Here is a 19,948-nt window from a genome sequence, read left to right as displayed (position 1 = left end):
GCAATCCTCCCGCGGGAATCAATTTAAATTTTTTCTTCGCACAAGAGGCTTTCAAATGTTCTGCGTAGCAATTTCTTTGTTTGATTCTTCTTCGTCTTCTTTCTCCTAACAATTGTTTGACTTGCCTTTTGGGAGTGCCACACCTTAAATGCCAACACAATGTTGCACAAGGCAAATTTGTTGCGATTACAAATACTTTTTTGGACCTTTTAAAACTTTTGCGCCGACAAAGTGCAATCAGCGCAAAATTGACATGAGCCAGCAGCCTTTCAGTAATATGAAAAAATATTAAATTTTAATAAATCAAAGAAAAACTAAAGTTAAAAATATTTTATAATAATTTTTCTTCACATATTTTTCAATATTTTTTGTTGGGTGTTGCCACAATTTACACCTACATAATGTCGTTGACAAGTGACATGTTGCTCTGCACTTGATTTCTACCTAAGCCGACACAGAAATGTGTGAACACCTTGTCACACATGTCTGTGGCATGCAAATGAGGTGTGGCTGTCATGAAGTGCAGCAAATAATTTGTTTAAATGTCAATGTGATTTTTAGAGATCCTTTATTCGAAATTCCAGCCTTTCACATACCACAAGGTGGGGTTTTTTATGATTTTCATGAATATTTTAGTGCAAATGGTTGCAAACTATTAGTTAGAGTTCATTAATAACGTAAATTTACGAAAAACTAACAGAAAAAATGGGGGTATATTTTATATTAAGACTTCGAGAATGCTCGCGATCTCTTGTCTACAATAGCTAGTAAACAGAAGTCACGCTTTGGTTAATTAAATTTGTTAAGTTAGATTTAGAATCTAAAACTCACGAAGTCACCAAGTATCCCAGTTGCGACCGCTAAAGGCGTCAGTCGATCCATTGTGATATCAAAAGACTAATAAGCAAGCATCTCGAAATTATCGAAGTTATCGTCGAAGCGCTTTGGATATATCAAAAATTATATGAGGGGTCTATAATGTATATTCCAGCCAGTTTGCTTGGTTCAAAATAGGTTAGATTAAGGGGTAGATCTCCGTATGCGCAGAGAATCGCAATTAGAAAGAGTCGACGGTCCTTTGTGATACCGGTATACTCCTGACGGATCTCTAAGACCCTTATGATACTACAAAGCGCTTGGACTCTATTATAAATATGTTGAATCTAAATATATTTTCCTGGTGGTCTTGGCATCTACTTTTTAAGTAAAGAATAAATTTTATATATATGTATAACGGTAAAAACAGGATCGTTTAACAAAGCTTATATGGCAACAGATCTTTATAATATCATAAAGTTAATCTACAAAGCCTTAAACTACCCTTGACCAATATTATCATGGAATTTTTACAGATAATGAAAGAGTTCTTAAGAATATCATACTGTGGAACTTGGGAAATTAAAAGTCGTCATTGAAACTATTTTTTTGTAATGAGGGACTCTACTATTGAAGACAGGTAGCTCTCTTGCTAAAGAGGTGCTATTGGAAAAAGGTGGGGCCTCTCACCGAAAGTGGTTTTATGGTTGTATGAGACCATTATTAAACCTATAATGCTCTAGGGCGTTGTCGTCTGGTGGAGGGCACTCGAGAAAGTCACACTAGCTAAACACCTGGAATGTGTCCAAAGAGCGGCTCCCATTGAAATCAGCGGAGCGCTAAGGACAACACCAACTATGGCTTTGAATGCTATCTTACACGTCGCACCTGTGGATATCGCCGGTAGATGCACTGCGGCATAGGTCGCTGTCAGACTCAGAAACGCTGGGTACATGATCGGTCCCAAGCAGGGGCATTCTGAAATTCTCCGTCGGTTCGATTGCATCCCTGACTACTTGGACCACTGCACCGCGGAACCGTCCCCGAGAGGTTTCTTCTCTGCACATGTACCTACGAGGGAAAGAATGAAGGGATGAAGAAGTCAATGGAGGAGAAGTGCAGTCAGCTTTTTCACGGATGGATGGAGGCTAAGGGGAAAGGTGGGAGGGGGAGTTTTCTGCAGAAAGCTCTCTATCAATACCAGCTTTAGGCTACCTGACTACTGTAGTGTCTTCCAAGCAGAGGTCGCTGCGATTAAAGTGGCAGTGGACGCACTGCTCCGTATGGTGACCTCTTTTAGAGAGGTATGTATTCACTCCGACAGCAGGGCGGCAATACTGGCATTGGATTCGATGACAGTACGCTCTGTGCTAGTTAAGGAGTGTCTTAAATCTTATCAATAGCTTCTAGCTATTTTGAGATCCGACTAGTGTGGGTACCCGGACACCGCGGGATTGTTGGTAACTGTATAGCGGACAAGCTTGCAAGGGAGGGTACCCTAGCTACATTGACGTCGGAATGGGAGCGTATTGGTAGTCTATTGTCCACCTGCGCAAGAGCGCTGGACATGCAGACTACGCATGAGCTCGCCAAACGCTGGTCAACTACCAGTACTTGTGCAGTGGCGAGGTCCTTTTGGCCTTCTGTGGAACGTAAGCGGTCCTTTCAACTGCTTTCTCTGGACAGGGTTCATCCTAGCGTCAGTATGTGTGGGCTTACTGGACATTGTCCTTGCATGTGGCAGATGCAAGTTACCAAAGCTGTATGGAGGAAGGCGAGATGGAATCATCTAAGCATTTCCTTCTTCATTGTCCAGCTTTTGCCAGACTGAGGTTGAAACACCTCGGAAGGCCCTTTTTCGGCGATCCTAGCAAATTGGCTAGAATCGATATTAACCTCCTTAAGAAATTTGTATCGGATTCCAAGCGTTTTGCTGAATCCTAAAGGTCTTTGATCCACAGGGAGTTTTATTGGTACCACAGTGGACAGCGCCAAGGCTGTCTAAGTGAAATCTTCTGTTTTTTACAGAGATCTGCCTACAAACCTAACCTAACCTAACTATTGAAGATCAGTATTGCTGTTTCGGTCTTCGGTTCTATATGTGTGCGCTATGAGCTGCCTCTTTGCAAGAGCGAGACAGAACGATTGACATATTGAGGTACGGCACTTTTTGTTTCAATGTTTTCGAATTTTTATATGATGGCCTTCACGAAGTTCTATCGGCTTATCTAAGTCTGATAATCTTTGTGGAAGAATTTGTCAAAAAAGTTTTAAGGTAGAAAGAAACTAAGGTCCAACTCTTAAAATCAAAGTATCTCAATAACTTCCTCGATAGATTTTTTTTTCTACGAAGTTACTTTTTTCATTTCCTCTGAAACTATTAAAAAGCTCTTTAGTATTTTATTTATTTTATTGTTAAAGCTTCTCCCCACCAACCGCACATCAGTGCATGGCATGTCTCAAATGCAACAAATAAATTATGTTGTACCTTATGATACTCGTACAAGGCCTGCTGTGAGCGTGCGCACTCCCTTGGCGTCACGACATGACTCCACTACTACTCCATAAAGCGCCTGTGGTGCCGTATAATTAACACAACAGTGGCTGTGATTTGAATTTTAAATACGACAACGACACATAATTTAATGAGTAGGAGGGCACGAAGCAGGTTTTGCCAGTGCGCGCTACAAATTAAGAAGGCGGTGAGTAGGGAACATAACTTTGAGTGCAATTGAGAGGGAGCACATGGTGTGTCGTTTTAAATGACGTAAGCTTTTATGCTAAAGTTCATTCAAGCAGTGGACATAAATATCAATTGAGATGGGAATATGGTGGCAAATTGAGCACAATTTGCGAATAAGAACATCAAATGAAGGGATAAAGAAGGCGAGAATCGTTGGAATTGAATGAAATCAATAAGGAAAAGGGAAAGTAAAAATGAAGAATTAGTTAAGTGAGGCATGTGATTTTGAATATCAAACAGTTTCCAAAATCCCATAAGAAACACCAGATACTCAAATAATTGGCAGATTGTGCTTGAGTGCCCCCGAATAATTGGCTAATCATTGAGCGTTGTGAAAGAAAGCTCCAAAATAGAGAAGCGTATGCAAATGAAAAGCGGATACACTGCATGAATATCTACTTGATCAACTTTTAATTGTTAATCAATGTGATTGCAGCAACAACAAAAAACACGATTTCTAATTACGCACACAGCACACTTAGACTCATATGTTGCACGTGCGTCCTGTCAGCGGAAGTTGCATTATGCAATGAAATCGAACTTTATGCGGCACTTGAACTATGCGGCATGATACTCAATTGAATTGAAATTGTATGGAAAATAACAACAACAACAATAGTAGAGACACTACATAAAATGAGTTATCATGCCGCATGGCAATGTTCGTGCACCACATTGTGTGGCACAGTTATGCAGTGTAATGCAACTTAATTTATAAAATACACGCATGCGCTGGCTGTTGCAATCTCAATTGCATTGAATGTATTGTAGAATGAACTCACATAGAAAGTGGTTGCAGCAATAAAAAAGTGAAATTTAAAAAAAAAAAATTTTGTTGCATGCAACTCAGAAATCTGCTACTCACGAGAAAAAACCGCTAATCAAGTGCTTATGAGTGATTGTTTGGTTTTTTTATAAACTTTTTAGGTTTTTTTTCTTGGCTTTCTTTAATTGACTGATTTTCAATAATTAACTATTGCAAGTGGAAGTGAACTGTTTTTAAATTAAACTAGATAGAGCAAGAGAAAAAATAATATTTTTTTTGGTAATAACGGTAATGAATATGTGATTTTTGAATAATTTATTTTTCAAATTTAATTTTTAAATTTTTTTTATTTAATTATTATTTTACCTTTTTTGGAATTTTTTTTTTTAATTTTCTTAAATTAAAAATTTCACCCAAAAGACCCTCTCTCAAAATCGTTACCACTGCCTGCTTCGCCGCGTGTCGCTTGTGCAAATGGAAATCCTCAAACGTCCAGCGGAAGCGCAGCTTTAGAGAAACGCGAAAAAACGCTAATAAATTTGACTTACTGTCGTCGTCGGCATTCACCAGAGTCGAAGCGCCAGAGCTTCCTCTTTTGTGCGCGCTGTTGCCAACTCAAGCAACACATCTCGTCTCAGCAGCAAAGCATGTAAATGTGTCTAAAACAAAATATTGTGGCAAATACTCGTAAGCTTTGCGAGATGATGATGTGGCTTTTGCGTGGCAGCTTGAAAAAGAAGCAATGAAGTGTGGCTGGAAAAGCGCAAAAATTCCACAGCAAGTGCAGTTGGCATTAATAAAAAAAAAAATTAAAAACAACAACAACAATGCACCAACTTTAACGCCGGCAAATTTGTAAGCTTTATTGTTGTTGTTATTATAGTATCTTCAGTTTGCCAACAGCGAAGACTCAAGACGCGTCACTTCCTTCCAGCTTCAACTCACTCTCTTTACACGCTTTGTTAAAAGTCATTGCTGTCAACTATTTAACGCTAACTGTTAGCTATATATACATACATACTGACATTCGTAAACGCTTTGAACATAAATTTGTATTAAGAAAAATTTAGTTGAAGTCTGCATGTGCATTTTGTGGCATGAAGACACTAAGCTAGGCGCTTTGACTCACGCTTCCTCTACTTTTTAAGCACGTTAATGCGTGTTTGTTGTTGTAAATATTTGAAAAATGTCTTTTTTCTAGTAATTTTTCCTGTCCGATATCATTTCTTGTTTCGCTTTTCCCTCTCCACTTTCCGTTTTTTCAACTTTTTTCAAACATTTTTTTTATTTGAATTTTTGTTATTGTTGTTGTCATTTTCATATAAATAAAAAGTGAAAGTACTTAATATGCATAATGCTCGTCTTTTGTATGCAACAGCGTTAGTAGTAACAACAACAAGAACAACAACTACTACTATAAAAACACCGTCAACAATGCGGTAGTAATAAACGCATTGACGCCACAGCCACCGCTGTCTCACCACTGTCACCCCTGTCACCGTCGCCATCAGCGCTTTATTGCTTTGGCGTGTTAATCAGCAACATTAAAACTTACAATCTAACAAAAGCTGATAAGCGGCACTGAACAATGTAAACAAAGGCATCGGCATCTCTTAGGTGGGTAGCGAACAGCGTGTAGAGAGCTGCGCTTCAAGTGTGTGCACCGAGCGCTGCTTGAGTTGTAATAAACTCATATGCAGATGACGATCTGTCTGTCTGCGTGTCGGTGGCTTTCAGCAGTTAATCAGAAATTACACAACAACAACAACCACTTTGTTAGACGATAAGGTAAATGGGTAATCCAAATAAATGTTTTTCGATCGCATGAGAGTTTTTCTGTATACCTTTCTTCTTAATTTTTTGTTTCAACTGATGCATGTGAGTGGAATAAAATTAATTTCGAAGTTAGTTTTTTTTTTTGCTACAGGTAGCATGAGGTTGGTCAATTGTTACTTCAATTTGTGTCAGTAGCTTCCATAATAGTTTTGTGTTCAAAAAATTTTATTAGCGATATATTTTCCAGGTATATTCAGGAAAATTATTACATATTCATAAATATATGCGATTCTGAAAATTTTCGAAATTTTTTTTTGAATATTTTTATTTTCGAAAATATATATCGAAATTTTTACTGTCTAATTTGTAATTTTTTCCAAATGAATAATATATTCAAAAAAATACACTAGGTTAAAAAATGTTTATATTTCAAAAACATTTTGAATTTTTTGGAGAGTTATCATTTTCGAAAATTTATTTTTGTTTAATAAAATATATTTAATTTTTCTTTTTTTATAAGAAAAAAATTCTAATTTCTTTTGAAATAAATTTTGAATTAAAAATTATTTACTTTTGAAAAATAATTTTTTTTTTGAAATTTTTTCAATATTATTATTTTCGAAAATCTGCTTAATTTTAGTATATTTCTACACTATAATAATAATAATTGTTTTTTATAAAAAAAAAAAACAAAAAAATATTCCAATTACTTTTGAAATAAATTTTGAAATAAAAATTTTTTACTTTGGAAAAATAATTTTTTTGAATTTTCTTCAATATTATTACATTCGAAAATCCGCTTAATTTTAGTATATATCTACACTATGTTACAAAATTTTGTATTTTTATTTCAAAAATGGCTCAAAAAAAATTTGAAAATTATTATTTGTAAAAAATTTCAAAACTTTCTATAGTTTCAATATAATTTTATTATATTAATTAAATATTTTATTTTTAAAGAAAAAATTTGCATGTTAAATTCCGAATTTATTGGAAATTAATTGGAAATTAAGGTGATTCTCAGGGTTCTATAGCCGATATTTTTGAATTTTAAAATTATTTTTTTTGTGCACCATATTATTGATCAATTAAAGTGCTCGATCACAGTCTTTGAGATATTTTAATTTTCGTTTTCCAAATTTTCGAAATTATTTCCGCTAACTTTCAACTAAGATACGTACAAAAAAATTCCTTCGCCCAACGTGGGGCTCGAACCCACGACCCTGAGATTAAGAGTCTCATGCTCTACCGACTGAGCTAGCCGGGCACTGAGATCACACTCTCTCAAGAATCACACTAGAACTTTGCGCTGTAATCAATTATTTATAAGCAGCCGTATTAACATGGCTCATCAACGGTAGCATACACAATTTCATAAAAAATATATTCTACTATATATGTAAACGCTATCTATATATGTTTGTAATACTATAACATCGCCAACAAAAGTCTCATACATACATATACAGATAATCGCTTATACTTGTGGGCGTTTTGTAAAAAGAACTGATAGCTGACCGACCACACAATGCTGATACGCAGCGATAAAAAGGGTGCGAGCAAAGAATTAAATTGTTCGAAAATGTATACATATGTCCAAATGTATATGTTGTTGTACAAATGTAAGCGCGATCAGTGAGCTTCTTTATCAACATTCATTCAATTCGCATTCGCCGCAAACTCGCTGACTAAGCGTGGGTATTCTCTGCGTTCGAATTTCGCTTGCGAATTCTTATTGCTGTTGTTGCTGTTGTTTTTTGCTTTAAACTTAATTTCATTTATTATTCAACATTTTCATTGTTTGAAGTTTTTTATTGCTTTTGCTCTTTGGCTTTATAGAATATTAATTGTACGCATTTGTCATTTGTGCTTTTGTTTCTTGCTGCTTTGCAAATTAATTGATAATTCTCGTAAGTCGAAACAATGGATGGCTAGAGTCAATAAACTGTTTGTGTCACCGTTTATTGTTCAGCTTAGTAGGTCTGAAGTTAGCAAGTTGCTCAGAAAATTTTTTTTATTTTTGTGGATTTTGTTTGATTTTTTGTTAGATAGTGCACCTGGTGTTGCTAGAACCGATTGGTGATTGTATTAAGCGATAAAGATTCAAAATACAATAGTTTGTTAATTGTTTAGTTATTGGTAGATTGTCTAAAGCTCGTAAGATTGAGATCAGTATACTAACTTAGACTACATCATTACCATTTAGACTCTTCTAAGCTTCAAAAGCAGTAATGAGTTTAACTAAATTAAGTTCTTGGAGTCATTCATATTCGTTATCGTTAATTTTGGAAGAATCCGTGGGAAAAGTGGCACTGATTTCAGCATTAGTTCTAGTTCAAAGAGATTAAGTCAACAATTTGCAATAAATTAAGCAATTTCATAAACTCGAGTTTATGAAAAATTAAGTTTTTACTGATGTCTAAAAAACTCTAAGTTTAATTAACAATTTTACGTTGATTTTGTGAAAACCATAGAAAGACGTCTTTATACAAAAGAAGACATAAAAATTAACAATTTTTCAATGAAAAAAGAAATTTATAAACTCGAGTTTAAGAAGCTTTCACTATAACAAACTTTAAGTCAAAATAAAATTTTTTATGAAACCGGTGTTTAATTTTTTTTTAAAGTAAGGAAGTAAAACGATCAGGTGGTTTCGAAACACGAGTTTAAGTTTAAGTATCTGAACTTTAGTAAATATTTCGATTGTATTTTTAAGTGTTTGTTTGCTTAAGTGAAGAATAATCTGGTTTGGAATTAATGAACCTTTTTTATTAAATTATAAATAAAAAGGGGATTAAAGAAGAAGTTTTCATAGAAAATCATATTAAAAAGAGCTACCAACTTAAACAATATTCTCTATTCCTCTGCTCTTAATAACAATAGCATATGACTTTAATTAGTCTAAAATATATTAAGACCGTAAATCATAAATGAAAATTAAAAAAAAAACTGAAAATCCACCGAACTCATAATTGAGAAAACAGCAAGCTCATTTTTCCAAGCCTTTAAAATTTTCACTATTTACAAATATTTACCATTTTTAGTACAAATAATATATAATAATAATCATAAAAATATATCGATGAGTTTGCCCCTCATCTTAGCACTTTCAATTATGTAGTTTTCAACCTTGAATTTAATTGGTTGTGTGGTGTATGGGATGGGCAGGCCAGTAGACGTACGAGTCTACATAGTAGAGCCACTAATAAGAAGGTGATAAGATCAATGATGGGTGAAGGAAAAAGTAAAACAAAAATTAAAAATATATTTGAAGACAGAAAGAAAAAAAATATCTAGCAAAAAATTGGTTTTGAAAAAATACAGTGTGTCAAAAAAATATGTAAACAGTTAAAGTTGAAATTTTTATTTATAAATTTATTCAGAATATTTTTTCCTTAATTTTAACTTTTTTTTTAATTTTTCAATTTTGTTGTTATTGTTATTTTGTATTTATTTACACATTTATCAAAAAAATTTTGGCTTAATTCTGACTTCGAAAATTGTTTAGTTGGTCATTGAACGCCTACTAATTCAGTCAAATGGTATGAAAGAATTTATATATGGGAAATAAAGTAAAAAAAATGATTATTACAACAACAAAAATAAAGAAATATGAATGATGATTTGTTATTTTATTTAAATATCTTTCAAGTTATATATTTTTCCTACAAACAGTGCACTAAGTTAATTGATTAAATTAAAAAAATCACTGGCAGCACGCGGCGTTTTAATAAGTGGCGAGTCTCATGCGTTTTTCGCTCAGCAGTTAAGCACAATTTGTTAGCTAATTTTATTTAAGTAATTTCAATAATTATCATAAGACAACACCGCACAGCTACTTGGCACTGATAAGTCTTTTACTTTTTCAAACACCGTAGAGCTCCTCATCAGCACAGCTTCAATTTAACTGCGCGAATTTCAAAGAATTGTTTTTTTTTCAGTTTTTTTTTCAAATTACTACGAAAGATTCCACAGATTGCCGCCAGCAAAAGTTTCAAGTACATCAGATATAAGTTCTACGTAATTAAGTTTAATTAACGAGTTTTGCTTGTGACTGCTGGGCACACATAATAGATACATATAATTATAGCAGACATGTTAGATGTGAGTATTTGAAAATAAATTTAAAAACATAAAACAATATAATGGACTCAAAGACACACACGAACGTGTTAATATTTAAATGAAATGCTCCATTACCGCTCATTCCGTTGAAAAATACGCCGTTGCTGGCCATCAGCCCCAGCAGCGTTCAAGCTGGTGTCATGTGGAGTCGTTAGAGGAAAAAAACTCCCAAACATACAAAATAATATTATATTAAAGAAATACAAAAAAGCGACGCTTGAAAGTGAAACAAAAGCCATTTTAGCATTTATTTTACACACTAAACACATTTTAAACGCTCCCTAGGCATTATTTTTTTCATGGTTGCTCTACATACAACAATCCTCCCCCCACAAAATGAAGCACATTCGTTTTGTTGTTGTTGAAGAAGCATAGCAAAAAGTGTTATAGCGTTATAATTTATCTGTCAATGTCACGCAAATGCTTTAAAAACGCTCTGCTTGCGAGTTCGGGAATTTAAGGCTTCCTATGAAATATAAAATAAAAGTTTCTTTTGCGTAGAAAATCTAAATAATTTTTTATTTAACTGTTTCGAAGTGATTAAACACGCTCATAACGGTATTATATTGTAGATACTTCATTAAAATTTAAGTTCAGAAGCGCTCACTTTAATTGAATATGAAGTAAGTGAACGAAAGCTTTCATGAAAGCTTAATAGTAGTGCTTTTGTGAAAAATAATTTTTAATAGCTTTTATAATTGACGAATTTTTTTTAAGCTAAAATACATTTTCTATAGATTGATACTAAAAAAAAATTCCATAAAAACTTAAAAGTTTTATCAGTTTAATGAAAGTTTGTCAAAATTTCGAATTCTGGGTTTTGTGGAAAAAAATATTTCAAATATACTTAATGTTGTCCATATACATCTACTATTCTACTATACGCGGCTATAACCGCGTAAGCGGTTTCTACGCCAGTTAAGATTCTAATTTTTCTGCTTTAAAACATTTTAAATTATGTGAAAGCTTTAAAGCTCTTTAGTAAAATTATTATCTTTGAAACAAGAAAAAACTAATAGAATGAAGTAATTTATGTTTATTATAGCATAAGTTCTACGTGAACGCTCGAATGGAAGCTTATTTAGCTAAAGCTTTTCATATACATAAATAAGTATTATTCTATAATAAGCTAAAAATATTTAAGATTTGCTTGGTTTGACTGCATGAGTCAACCATATAGTAAGCAAAAGCTCCATCGGCGGATGCTTTTATACATTTTGGAAACTAAAGTAGGTTTTTAAAATGATTACAAAACTTTTTATCAAAAGCGATTAAATTATTGCCTTGTAAAATCACATGAAAGCACTAAGGCATGCCAATGAAAGCTTCGAAAAGTTCTAAAAAGCTTTTAACTCTATATATTCATACATAAATTTGTAGTATTACACTATTTTGCTTTTGCATGCGCCCCACAACTTTTTAGAGTTTAGAAAAATTCCAGATAAAGTCATACAAGATCAAATGGGAAATTCTACTCGAAAAACCAACTACACACAAGCTGTGCAAACGAAAGGAAAAATAAACAAAAACAAATGACAATCTAACTAAAATAACAAAAACACATCAAATAAAAAAGACAACGGTATCTCAATGAAATAAAAAAAAATAACCTACAAAACCTAAGCTCCAAAGCCAAAACAAATATTTTTTTTTCGTTATTTTTTATTTTCATTTCATTATCGTGACGCTTTGTTTGTTTTATGTAAAATATTTTAATGACTACTGTCATTAGCATGAGCAAAAACAACAAAACCACTATTTTTATTATTCTAAAGCGAGATGAATAAACGACAAAAAAAACAGCAAAAAAGCAGAAATCAAACAAACCGAAGCTGCGCATTGTCAAACTGTATTAATCTAAATTTTCAAGAGCGAATGCCATAAAAAGAACTGACAACGCCGAACAGAAAACAGAAAAAAACGAAAATGTCAAAATAAAGTTTTAATGACGCGCACTCATACACACACATGCCGCTCACCTGCGCGACGGCGCATTTGCGAATCTAACGGTACTCTTACACAATCACACATTTCACAGTTCGAATGGTTGGACGTGCAGGTGAACGCGCAGCCGCCGCGCAATAACAACACAGTGCGCGCGCCTGCGTTTAATGAGTGAGAGTGTGCTTTTGGAGCACGCGGTGTAGAGCGCGAGGGGCTTGAAGAGCAAGGTTGTTTCATATGTTTTTTTTTCTGCTTCGGAGCGGGTGAAAGGTAGCACTTATTGATGCGCGCAAAATTATTGTCAACGCATCGCTTGAACGCGCTGACAAGCGCTTGCGTGAAGTGCCTTCGCTTGTCCGCTGTTGATCGTGCTACATTTTGCTGATCGATAATGAGCTTTTTTTTTGCGAATTCTTGCGCATTTTCGGTTCTTTCTTAATAATTTCTTTCAATATATATATTTTTTTTGCTGAAAGCTAACAGAAGCGTGGTCGATTAATTTGAGTTTTGGCGCGGCCTATTTTGCTACCACAAGTGACTTGCGTGTCGCCGAATCGAGTCGCGTCTTTATTGATGGCGAAATTCTTGTGCAGCGCTTGCGTGCGAATTTTCGATATGAATTTTTTTGTGAGGCACATATTTTACAAATATTTTCTGCAATTTTTTACGCGTCTTGAATTTTTAATAAATTCGGGCAACGGTATTGGGCAATTATGCGATGAACGCGCCGCGCTGAGCAGCAGTTATGCGTGATGAGCAGCAAGAGGAAAAAGAAAGAAATATTATAGCCGCACGCTGAGTAAGAAGTCCAGCGTAGAATTATAAAAATTCCTGGGGGCCCAAAAAAAATAATAAAAAAACAACAAATTTTATGCGCCCTGCGCTTTGTGACAATGCGCCCATCGCAATTGTTTCGCATCTCGCGAAAAACAACAAAAAAAGTTTGTAGTAAATTTTATAGTAATTATCCAAAAAATTTCATGTTCCCCAAAATTCGCACGAATGCCGAAGCCATAAGTGCCGTTAAAAACAATTCTGGCTTTGTGACAGCTTTGACAAGTCATGCCGCTTCAGCTGACAACCGATGTAGTGGTTGTGCGCACTGCGCACGCGGACAACTCACTCCTGCTACGCGCATGCGCATACCAATGTGGAGTCATGAAAAAACGCGTAACACAATAAATATTGTGAGTGTGTAACAAAACGTGTCTTTATTACTTACATATATTTGGGGAGAATTCGAGGCGTAATTGTTTGTGGAAAGCGTTAAGAAAAAAACTATATTTAGGCGAAATAAGAACAAAAATAGTTGGGCGTTTTGTCTTTTAATTATTTTTAAGGGAAGACGCAAAAGTCATTTATGTGACCCTTCGAATTTTTCGAAATACAGAAGAAAGTCTAATTTGGGTATAAAACTTTAGCTCATTATTATTCCAAAACCTACTTTTTCTTCTCCCTAATTAAATTGGAAGAATAATGGCAATCATGCTCTTAACCCATTCGATTCCATTGTACTCGCTTGGGTACAGAAAAAATATTGTTTTTTTTTTTATTCCAAACAAGTGAGTACAATGGGATCGAATGGGGTTTTTTACCATTTTTTTTCTGTACCCAAGCGAGTACAATGGGTTAAATTGGTTTATTCAAGTTTATAAAATTCTAAGATAGTCAGAACTCCGAAGTTTTATATAGAGAAGATTTAATCCTTAATTAGTCTTGAAGTTTTATTTGATGGGGAGAAAAATGTTCCAAAAGAAGTGAATGAAAGTTCAATTTTTCTTTACGTTTGAGAAGAATTAGAAATACAACAGCAACAACTTAGAAGAATTGAATAATCCGAAACGCGCTTTCTTATTTCGAAAATTTTTTAACCAGACTCAGAAAGTTTAAAATTAATATTATTTTTAAGTCAATCCTTTTTAAATATTTTCTCTTTAGGTAGGGAGCCAATGGAAGCTTTCTTCTTATATACATTTTATTTCGACATAACTTCCTTTCTTAGTCTGTAAGTTTAAGAGATGATTATTTACGTTTCAGTTAAAAAAAATTGTTTCATGCTAGTCTCAAACCCATGGCCGTACTGACTAGCCGAGCTTTTAACTCCTTCGGATTAAGTAGGCGGCAATTTTTGTGTGAACCAGCTCATGTTTCAGCTATTTAAAGTTCTGTCATCGATACAAAAAGTGATAGCTGTCATCTGTCAAAAGAACTGTCATTTAAAGCTTTTTCAATATGTAGAAAACAATCTCTGAGAAGGTTCTGGTGTTGAGAGCATTATAGATAGATTTTTATTATTTTAAAGAAAATATATTTTAGTATCTTCTCACGGGGAAGTTCAAAAACTATTTTAATTGTGCGAATCATAATGATGAAAAGCTTATCATTCAGCAAATTCTCACATTTCTACAGCGTGAACTCAGCTGACAACTCATTCTATGCTTAAATTGATTTCGTGACTAATTACAAATCATTCACACGCAGTTACACATCTGTAATTATATATTTAAATATATAAATTTATGTAATTAATTATTTGATTGACATAATTTACGAATTTAGTTTCACCTCAGAATCACGCCAAGGCTCCGCTTTAATTAACCTGTTACTTGTAACAAACAACAGTGACTATCACTAAAGCAAGTGCGAGTCACACAGCGCCGCGCTGAGTAGTGAATTCAAAGCTGCTATGTTTATGCTAAGCTCTCGCCTAAACTCGCAACAAGTCGATAAAGTTTGCGTTTAATGAAAATGACTCATTTAAATTGTGATTCTGTGACACTTATGCGACAAGTTGTCAGTTAGTGACACATAGTGTGGCGGAGAAGCTGTGGAGACGGTAATTTATAATGCAGCTTATTATTAGCTGGAAAATTTGTTTTATTAACTACTTTATATTTCTTTTTATTAATAAACTGTAATATTTTCCACATAATATTTTTATTTTTATTTATTTTTTATTGCAAATTTCGTATCGCCAATGATTGCTTTTTCATGCACAGCAAGCAATAATTTATGACTAACTGCAGAGCGTTGTAATAACAACTAAGCGGCTCATAAAGTGCAATGGCGAATGATGCCGGCCTGCGCGCTGGGCGAGGGTTCGGGGGTTAATGGCGTGTTGTAAGTGCTCAATAGCTGACCGATGAGCTGTGTGGCGATTTCAAATGCTTCGCTTATTTTTGTATTTTTTTTTTTTTATTTTTTTGTAAAATTCCCAGACACTCAGCTTGAAAAAAAAAATTACAAAAAAATGCAAAATATTTTGAAAGGCTAGGCCATTGGGGGAAATATTTTTTAACAGCCAAGTGCAACTGCATAATTTGTTGGTTGTATGTTTGTGTTGACTTTATTGTTGTTTTCTATTATTATCTCCATTTTCTTTGTTTTTGCTTGACCTTAAGTCAGTGGTAAGTTGATTTTGTTGCTTTCTTCCGTTCAATGAATTTCAAGTTTTTCATTGAAAAATATTTTTTATGTTTTGGATTTGCGGCAAAACCGGTAGCGGTTGACTATTATTGTTGCTAGTTGATTTTTAGGGTTTGAAAATGTAATCTCATTGCAATTGAAGTGGATTTTATACTTCTTTTATTGCATTTTTGCAATAGATTATTATATATGTTTTCTTTTTAATATTTCTTCTATTTGTATAAAAATATTAATTATGATTTTTAAAGAAAAATAAATAATTAAAATTAATAAATTGAAAATTCAACTTTACCTCAAAATTTGAACACCTTAGCTTTATAATAAATTATGCATTCTATTATTAAAAATTTTAAATTTAAATCTAATAAAATTGTATAAACTTAAATAATCAGCCTAATCTCAAAATTGCAATAAACAAAAAATGTATTATATCACCCAATAATCACCGAAAACAAATCACCTTTCACCTTAACTGAAATTCACTCGAAATATGTCATTGCATAACTTCCTCTAGACAGTGCGTTACAACTGCTTTTTGACAGTTATGTGACAGCTATGCAATGACATTCACTGATTTTGCTATTTTAAGCCACACACTGCTATTTGACAGCTGTCAAAATTGTTAATGAACTAATTGACTGCAATTTTTGACAGTAAATAGTTGACAATCAATAGTTGTATTTTAGGTTGACTTTGTAAAGGCATGCGAATAGATTGAGTGATGATAATGACATTTTTTTACTTTTATTTCAAATTAAGCAATTCTGGGATTAGATGTTCCGAACTTTAAGTGATCAGCTGTCAAAAAATAGGTCATAACATTAATTGATGTTAAGCTGATTAGAAAATTAGACAATTTAATTAAAACTTAGCAACATTAAGATATTTGGAAGCTATCTCCTTCAAGACTTCACGTAATTTTTTTAGAGCCATTGCGCTCTTGCTTTCTTTAGCATTTCTTTATAGTGCTTATTCCAGAAATTTTTTTTATTTCAAGATGGTGGGCTAAACTTCGGAATTTCTCACAGAAGATAGAAAAACATTTTTACAAACTTTATCGAAAGTTTTGGAGTTATTTTCTTACCTCAATAAGGGCAATTCTTTATTTAATTGTGATTTGAACTTAATAATAAATCAAGCTTTCTCTTGCATTCATTATTTTATGTACCAAAAATTATTAATAGAATGTTTTCTAAATTAGTTTATTAATTATGTTAACTTTTTCCTACTCAAAAATGCCGATAGGTGGCGCTATCTTCAACTAAGGTAATAAAAGCGCAACTTTCGTTGAATTTTTTTCAAAATTTCAAACTTTTTAATATATTTTTACTCAAAATTTAATATCAATCTTGATTATTTTTATAAAAAATGTTTTTTATTTTCTTTATTTAATACTAAATACCTTTATAATATTATCCATCTATTTTATAGTATTTATCAAATTACCTGCAAAGAAAAAATAAAGAAAAAAATCATTAGTATTTGCGCTACAAATTTCTTTTAAAAGAAAAACAAAGAAATAGTAAATGAAAAAATCGTAAATCTCAGAGTAAAACAGTATAACCAAAACAACAACAATCGAAGAAATCTCCACTCCACTACCACTGCCATGCGTCGCTGAAAAACTTAATCGTTACATATTTTTAAGTGTTTTATAACTGTCAGAGCGGTTATTGTTATATATACAGATGGAGTCTGAAAACAAAAACAAAAAACAGAAGAAACGAAATAACTACAAATTAAATTTCAATTAACGAAAACATTATGTGAGCTTGTAAGTGGCCAACAGACAGAAATACTCACACTCACAAAAAAAGGTAATGATATGATAAAATACGAGGTTAGTAAGGAAAAGAGCCGCACTAAAATCACAAAAATAAGTAAAATCCATAAAAAACACGCTTGTCCGTGTGTGTGTTTGTGATAATTTCACTGCTGTCGCTTACACGCCCCCCAATATATGTACGACTAAGTCACTGTTTTGACCGATGTTAATGGTTGTTGAGCGACTGTCTGTTGTCGTCGTCTGTCAGCTGCTTTACTGCTCGCAGACGTTATTAATACCACATTTGTTGTTGTTTTTATTGTTGAAGATATACTATTAAGTTATTGTTGTGCTGCTTATGAAGCTTGGCTGTCATCGCCTGGCAGCACTCGTGACCCACTAAATTTATTTGTGTCAAAAAAATTTTCATGTAAAAACAAAACGAAAATCTTAAAAAGTAAGAGCGACTAAGAAGACACTAAAAAAAGTTACACAGCAGCAGACGTGGTGATGCATACAAAGCAATGCTGAGCACACAGGAAGTGGTGAAAATGTGAAAAAAACAGGAGAGACATTGTCAAAACAAAAGACTTAAGCAAGCAACGCGGGGGTTCATTCGGGACTTTTGGGTTGCGGACGAAGATATTTTTGATGTAAAGGTATAATTTTTGGAAATTACTTTTTTTATCCTTAATATTTTGTTAGTGATAATCATTACTAATTACTTGAAATTATCATTACTTATTTAAATATTGATTTTTAGTAAGGCAAAAAATAGTCAGATCTGATCTCTAGAAACAAAATAATGTAACAAGTAATTTTCCTAATATTTCGCTAGTAGTAATCATTACTACTTATTACAAATAATCATTACCGATTAGAGAGATGATTGCTGTTAATGCAAAAAAAATAGTGAAACGTATCCTCCAGCTACATTCCAACAGAACACATATTCCTCTATCAATATTTTTTTTGTTGGAAAAATCATTACTCTTTAAAAATGTAATCATTACTAATAATCAAAATAGGCAAAAATTAAAAAAAAAAATTGAGTGGAATTAATTTAATTTTAAATGTAATAACGCCTCAATTGTGCTATATTAAGTTCCGTCACTCAGTAATCTCTGCGGAAACTATCTCAAACACAGCATTTTGGTTAATTACAAGTTGCTTATCAACTCAAATATGATCTTGACTGACCTTAGCAGCTATAATTTGTATGTGTAACTTTAAATAGCAAAAAATATAAGCAATTAAATTGAGTTACAAGAACTCTAGGCAAAGCAAAAAATCCAAAAAATCGTATTTAGTGAGCTTCTAAGGTCGTTCGTGGGCAAAACAACTTCCTGAAATCTCAAAAATATTTTTGTAAAAATATGGATGAAACAATGAATGAACATTTTGGTAATAACTCATAAGTAAATTATGTATTTAAAACAAGATACGAAATTTGAAATATTTGACATATAAGTAAAACAACAATAACAAAACTAAAATCACACACTCATTGGTACTTGACTATATGCTTCCACAAGCTAGTTTATTCAGCAACAAAAAAAAGCTGGTGCTAAGAAAAGCAAAGCTTATCAGTAGCCAACAAATCTTACACATGTTTTCCGCTTATTACTATTTTTCTAGTTTGGCCCTTAAAACGCAAAAATTGTTAGACTGCAGATGATTTATATATACAAGGCTTGTAAATGGTTTAAGAGTCGTGTTGAAGTTAAGAAAAAAAATTTCAAATTACTTTGTGTTACTCTAATAATCTGCTGATGGACAGCATGGAAATTTTTCGGTTTAGTTATTTTTTAGTTGTTGGTTTTACATTTATGAATTTTGGCTGTCTGCTATTTCCTCTTCCACTAGTTACATGTAGAGCATCTTGTTAGCGTAGCTACACATTTCTTTTATTTATATTTAATAACAGTAAAACAAGACGCTGTTTGAAGCACAAATTTTTGATTTTTTTTTTTTAATTTTTGACATGTTGACCGCTATGCGCTGGTTGCGTGCTCAACATACCATGCAAATGTAATACATATGCATGTAGTTAACAGTAACTAGTGTGCCAAATTATATATATTTATATTTATATAATCCATATATAACTAGTTAGTTATGAAATTAAAATCGTAAATCAAAAATTCGGAAATTCAAAAATAATAATTTTTAATTCAAAGGTTTCAGTTTTTCTTAATTCTGCTCAAAAATGGATCATTTAGTATGGAAAAATATTTGAAAATCTAAAAATATATTTCAAAGTTAATTTTACCAGAAAATCAATTAAAATATTTATATCCCGATAATTCTATTTATATCTAATAATGATGGAAATTTGATCTATTGTGAGTTAAATCTTATTTTTTTCTTATAAAATTTGTAAGCGATATCGATATTAATATTTGAGTAATAAATAAGTCGATTCGGCTATAACCGGCTAAACGGTTGCAACGCCAATCACATACATACAATAAATAATAAATTATTTCTATTTACAAAATATATGGAAAGTAAAAATAAGATTTGTAAATGAAATTCAAATCATTTGGATTAATATTTATATAGGTAGTTGGGTAATATAGTTTAG

At 32.8% G+C, this 19,948-nt stretch overlaps 1 protein-coding gene, 2 long non-coding RNA genes and 1 other non-coding gene across 6 annotated transcripts in view; 1 reads left to right on the top strand and 3 right to left on the bottom strand.

Annotated features, from left to right (window-relative positions):
• The window catches only part of LOC128922653 (uncharacterized), a 267,064-nt gene that overhangs the window by 60,639 nt on the left and 186,477 nt on the right, over positions 1 to 19,948 (top strand). The gene's annotated exons all lie outside the window — the stretch shown is intronic.
• Positions 1 to 19,948, bottom strand: part of LOC105219379 (protein Shroom) — a 242,275-nt gene that overhangs the window by 58,903 nt on the left and 163,424 nt on the right. The gene's annotated exons all lie outside the window — the stretch shown is intronic.
• Trnak-cuu (transfer RNA lysine (anticodon CUU)) lies at positions 7,296 to 7,368 on the bottom strand. Its single transcript has one exon. It is a non-coding gene; the product is annotated as a tRNA-Lys (tRNA).
• LOC128922652 (uncharacterized) overlaps positions 8,463 to 19,948 on the bottom strand; it is a 37,095-nt gene continuing 25,609 nt past the window's right edge. The window contains exon 3 of the long non-coding RNA XR_008471835.1: positions 8,463 to 17,042. This is a non-coding gene — a long non-coding RNA (uncharacterized LOC128922652). The remainder of the gene's footprint in view (positions 17,043 to 19,948) is intronic.

The sequence above is a fragment of the Zeugodacus cucurbitae genome, chromosome 6, assembly GCF_028554725.1.
Source record: "Zeugodacus cucurbitae isolate PBARC_wt_2022May chromosome 6, idZeuCucr1.2, whole genome shotgun sequence".
NCBI lineage: Eukaryota > Metazoa > Arthropoda > Insecta > Diptera > Tephritidae > Zeugodacus > Zeugodacus cucurbitae.
Note: the sequence above shows the minus strand (reverse complement) of the source record. Positions and strands in the feature narration are given on the sequence as shown.